Raw genomic sequence first — 6,039 nt, 5'->3', positions numbered from 1 at the left:
TGTAGAGGACCAGAAAGTGTTGGAGTCCTCTAACTGTGGAGGACTTTGTATTTAGGTCTGGTTAACGCTATAACCAGTGTTGGAGTTTTTGCAAATAAAGAACACCCTTCCCAATGCAGCCACAGAGCAAAGAGAAAACTCATCAAGATTTGGAGTCCCAAGTCCTAAGTTCAAATCCAGGTTATTTTCCACTTGGCAGTTCTGTGATGAAACTGAGCCAGTTCTGCCAACTTGGTCTATTTGGATATGGGTGAGGAGAAGAAAAATGTAATCATAATAGTGAACACAAGAGTGTCTCAGAGGAACTGTTCTAATTGCTTTACGAGTATGAACTCATTCTGCAGCAACCGTGAGGTCAGTATATAACATTATCACCCTCGTTTCTTCAGATGAGAAAATGGGGGCTCAGAGAGATTGAGTAACTTGCCAAGGTCACACAGCTGATGAGCAGCATAGCCGAGATTCCAACCCAGGCACTTTGGCCCTTCAGCCCAGGCTTATTTCCATTCCACACCACCGCACTTTGCAACCTTTAAAGTGCAAGGCCACGTGGGGTATGATTTTGATGTTCAAGTATTATTATCCCCATCTTGCACAGAAAGGTCTTATCCAGGGGCGCCTGGGTGGCTCAGTCAGTTAAGCATCTGCCTTCAGCTCAGGTCATGATCTCAGGGTGCTGGGATGGAGCCGCACATCTTCAGGCCCCCTGCTCAGCAGGGAGTCTGCTTCTCCCTCTTGCTCTATCCCAGCTCATGCTCTCTCTCTCTCAAATAAATAAAATATTTAAGAAAAACAAAAAAGGTCTTATGCAAAGGTGCAGAGACCACACACCTGAGCCAATGGCTTCCAACCTCCCTCCCTTTCAACATCCCAAGTCCCCACAAAGGCCCCTACGACAAGCCATCTGTCCCCAGTTCTCAGGGTCTCCCCTTGTGCTGAGCAGTCCCCACTAGCCAATGACCTTAACTCAAGGGCACAGGCACCCGTTCATCCCACTGGCAGGAAAACCACTTAAACATTTTGCTATTTTCATTTCTACCAAGCCATAGGGGTGCTGCAAAGAACGATTTTTTTCTTTTTTGTTTTTTGCATTTAATAATACATAATTGCCTACCCTCAATCATCCTGTTGGAATATGTGTTTTTTCCTCCAACACTGAGGCTTTTTAAAAAATGGGGTGGGGAACAGGGTGAGATATATCTTCAATGTCCAGAAAGAACCTTCCGTGGTCCCTGGAGGGGAGAGTGAGTAGAGATGGATGTTATGCTTGTGTTACTGATTGCTCTTCCTCCTGAAAGACTGTCACGAATAAAAAATATGAGGCAGGGAGTGGGGTGGGGAGTAGGGAGCCTGGGCCGGACGGCTGCCTGCTCTGCCTCCTTTCTGAAGCCACTGGCCCGAGAAGTAGCCTCGGGTACCTTCATTAATGCATCCCCGTGGGTGCGGGGCATTTGACGCCAAAACCCAACTGTTCCAGATGCTCTCCACCAACATGTTTTTTGCTATTCAGGTCTTCGTTCTAAAATGCTGAAAGTGTACATAATCCACAGGATGAGGGGAAAAGCACACAAAACAAATATTCCCCAGTGGGCTTAGCAGGGCAGAGCTGATGGGCGCTGGCCTGTGGAGCTGAATCTCAATTGAAGCAGGTTGTTTATTTGTTAGTTTATTTTTTTTTTTATAAGGGCCCCAATGGGAGATTTATGAAAAAGGAGAGAAGCCTGCCTACACAATGTAGGTTATAAAATAACAAGATTAATGATACAGAAATCTGTGTAGGAATGCTATGAGAAGCAACATAATAACGGTGAGGATTGAGGGAGAGAATGTGCACCCCACACTTGGCCCACACCTGGCTGCGTGTTGACAGTTTCTGCTACCACCCCGCCCCCAGCCAGCTAATGGGGATGATTATCGTGTTGCGGTAGAATCCAGTGATCATGGCCCTCCTGAACATTTATTGGAGGACAATGTAGTACCGAGAGGCAGGTACTGTGGTTGTCTCCATTCGGCCAATGAGGAAACTGGGGTGCGGACAGGTGCATTACTTGCCCAGGTCACTGCCTGAAAATGGCAGGTTCTAACCCAAGGGCCATGGACTTCAGAGGCCACATGTTCTGTACTGACCAGAACAGCAGGACTTGGGCGCCTGCGGGGCTCAGATGGTTAAGCGTCTGCCTTCAGCTCAGGTCATGGGATCGAGTCCCCCATCAGGCTCCATGCTCGGTGGGGAGCCTGCTTCTCCCTCTGCTTCTCTCTCTCTGTCCCTTATGAATAAATAAATAAAGTCTTAAGGGGAAAAAAAAAAAAAAAAAAAGAAGAACAGCAGGACCTAATACGATGCCCCAACAGACAGGCTGGAGTCAGACCGCCCTGGATACGCAGGCCAGATCGGCAGCTCTCAATCCCGCCATGGAATTACAGTATTTAAAACCCTGATAAAGGTTGGAGACAGTCTGTTTAAACTCCTTGATTTGAGTTTTCCTAAGTACAGACCTCAGAGCATAAGGCAATCTCCTGCCTCAGCTCACACAGGGAGACCTTTGGTGTCCCGCTCAGGATTCAATGGGTCCCCGTCATCATCTCCGGCTCACCTGTCAGGGCCGGGGGTCTCCTGGGAGAGGGGGGATCCCCAGCTCCAATGCAACCTCCTTCTCAGTAGTTCTGCAGCCTGGCTGCCCCCGGACCTAGCAAGGGTGCTGGAGTGCAGGAGGGTCAGCATAACCCAGGACCTCCTGAGCATCTCAGCAACTGCTTAGGGCCCAAGGAATCTGCAGTTACCTGTTGTCCCCCTAGGAGCCCGGGGCTCCTCTCCAGATGACACTCCCTGCACGTGGGTGAAACCCAAAAGACTCCGTTTCTGTTCTTGGTTTGAGCAAAACCATGTAGCCAAGCAGGAAACGTAAAACAAAGTTACTCATAGCTCAAAGAATTCATTTAAAAGTTGATCTTTTAATTAAAAAAAAAAAAAAAAACCCAAACACTTTTTCCTTCCTAATTTCCTCACTGGCCAAAGGGACATCAAAGTAATAAGCACCTCACAGGGTCACTGGGAGCAAGGAATGAAGTAAAGACGTATTCTTCTAAGAGCTTAATAAATATATCTTCATCCTCACAACACACCAAGAGTGAAGCTTAACTCTTTCCTATCTCCCCATTTTGCAGCTGTGGGAACTAAAGCACAGAAAGGTTCAGTCGCTTGCCTGAGGTCAAACAGCCAGCAGGCTACAAGGTGGGATTTGAACCCAGGCAGTCTGGCTGCAGAACTCAGGCCTGTAACTGCTATACTCACAACCTCTCAGAGCCACAAATGAAGGTGTGCTTTGGGAAACAGCTACCAGAGATATCAGTCAGCAATGCCTACATCCCAGCCGTCCCCACCACACTCAAAGCCTCCTCCTGCCACCCAGCTCCCCTATTCCTCTTTGTTTTCATCATTTCATTTGTTTCCTTGTTTTTTGAAAGGAAAAAAAAAATCAATCCTGAATGAAACCAAGTTTAGTTGCAAATGAAACTGAATTGTCCACAACCAAAGCATATAATTAGAGAATGTTAATCTCCACCCCCCACCCCAGCCCCAAAATACACTAACATTTGCAAAAGAGAATTTGTCTTTACCTAAAACTATAATTAAGCGGCTGCTGACGGTTACCTTGGTGACATTAAAAAAAAAAGGAAGAAAAAAAGAAAGAAAAAGAAAGAAAGAAAGAAATCCTCCACTACAGCTCCCCATACTGGATAATACAAACTAGACAGCCAAATAAGTCAACAGGTTGTCCTAGAAACTGTTTCCTTGACAACCCGGAAGATGGAGGGGACCTCAGAGTTGGGGAAATGTCAGGGCAACAATGCTACATTAAATAGGAAAAGACCCCTTTGGCGTGGCTGAGCAGATCCCCAACTTGTACTGAGCAGCAGAGCACAGAACCAACACGACTCTTCATTGCATGAAGAAAGCGACCAGGGGACTGTCAGAAACCATCTCCCTTTCATTGCTCACCCACTGAGTGAGTTTCCTTTTCACGGCATGGAGTCTAATCGCAAAAAAAAGCACCATTCGCTGTCTCACTCACCAAATGTTTGCTGAGCACCTACTATGCGCCAGCACGGTCCCTATGTCCTGGCTCTGGTCTTGCCTGGATCTCCATGCTTTGCAACCTTGGCTAGGTGGACCAAGAATTCCGGACATGAACAATAGCACGGAGGACCATTTTCTGCGATTTTAATGCCTGGGTTTCTCCCCTATGTATTCACTTTCCTTTCCCCCCTTCTAGCAAGATCAGTTCTGTGCTTGCTTGTCTGGACTGTGGGGAGAAAGAAAGAGGAAGAGTTTGCAGGAGGAAAGAAGCTGGAATGATCTGGAAGATAATCTCACCACTAGATTTGTTTATAAAGGACAAATAATGGTTGGATGGGGTTTAGCCATGTGTCCTGGAAAACCAGGAGAGGACATGAGTGCCCCTAAGGAATGCAAAAGGGAAGAGGGAGGGAGGAGCCCAGGGCACAACGAGATTCCTTGAGACTGTGGGCCTTTGAGTAGGGGTCCAGGACCTTGGTTGTGGGCCATACCACAGGTGCATGGAGCAGTGTCACGCCCTTGGAAAGGAATGGTCACCGGGTCTCAGTCTGACCAAAAGTAGCCAGAAAAGAAGCAACAGACATTGGAGCCTTTACATAAATGTGTTTCTCCAAAATGACCTGCGTGGACAGATGACCAGAGGGCCTGACCTGGGCTTTGAGGCTTTGTCCTCCAAAACCTTCTTCACCCTGGGGTGCCGGTGGTGCTGGGAGTCCCAGGAACAAGGAGGCAGGCCTAAGGTAGATTTAAGAAAAGAAAGAAATGTTCTATTTCTTGTCCTCCCAAGTGCCATACTCGCCAAGTATAATTTTCAGTGCTGCGTTTTCCAAACTACTTGAGAAGTTCCCGTGGCTGAATTTTGCAGGAAAAGGGAAGGGAGGGAGGAAGGGCAATCCAGAGGCATGTACACCTGGAAATCCCAAATCTTTTTGCCCTTCCACAAAAGTCTTTCACCTCTGGCTGGCCCGTCAGCGTGTTGCCTTGCTCCTTATCCAAATGTGCTTTTAATCAGATTGTTTCCTGATCGTAAATGAGATGCCAGGAAACCCAGGAGTAGCCTCTTTGCTAGCCCACTGACTCGGACAAAGATTAACCATCTGACTGCAGGTGCGTGTTGTTAACACACGGGCCGCAGTAAGAATTACGTGGATCGGGGCGCCGGGGTGGCTCAGTCGGTGAAGCGTCCGACTCTTGGTTTTGGCTCAGGTCATGATCAGAGGGTCGTGAGAATGAGCCCTGGATCAGGCTTCTTGCTCAGCAGGGAGTCTGCATGAGATTTTCTCGCTCCTTCTCCCTCTCTCCCTCTCAAACAAATAAATCTTTTTTTTTTAAAGGGTGGGGGCATTACATGATGTGCAGTGTGCTTTGCCAACAGAAAATTTATTTATGTGCTCTATATAACAAACCTTGTGTGCCAGCTGCCCATTTTACAGCTGAGAAAACCAAGGCACAAGGAAAGTGAGGACTTACCCAGGGTGCCCACAGCCAATTCAGTCACGGGTTCGAGCCCCAAGGCCAGGTCTCCTGAGCCCCGCTCTGCCCTGACTGTTCTCCCTCTGTGCTTACACCTCGCCTTTCCTCTGTGTTTCTCTCCTATTTTCCCACTTCACCCTTCCCTACTGATTTTCCTCCACTTCTCTTTTGCCTCCTCAAACGCCCCACTGGTTCTCACCTGTGGGTGACCCCCACCCCCAGGGCACATTTGGCGATGTCCGCAGACCGCTGCCTGCGTTATGGTTGTCACACTGGGGGGAGTGGGTACAGTTGGGCCTGGGACACTGTCAGGATGAGGACAGCCCAGCGCAGCAAAGAGTTGTCCGCCCCAAATATCATCAGTGTCAAAACCGAGAAACCCCACCATCCTAGGAAGAGAAAAAGTTTGCTCATGTAAAAGTACTTGGACCGGTGCCTGCCATGGACTGAGCTGTTACTATTTTGGTGAATGATGCTGTTCACAAGCC

The sequence above is a fragment of the Lutra lutra genome, chromosome 9, assembly GCF_902655055.1.
Source record: "Lutra lutra chromosome 9, mLutLut1.2, whole genome shotgun sequence".
Lineage (NCBI taxonomy): Eukaryota > Metazoa > Chordata > Mammalia > Carnivora > Mustelidae > Lutra > Lutra lutra.
This window is presented reverse-complemented; position numbering follows the sequence as displayed.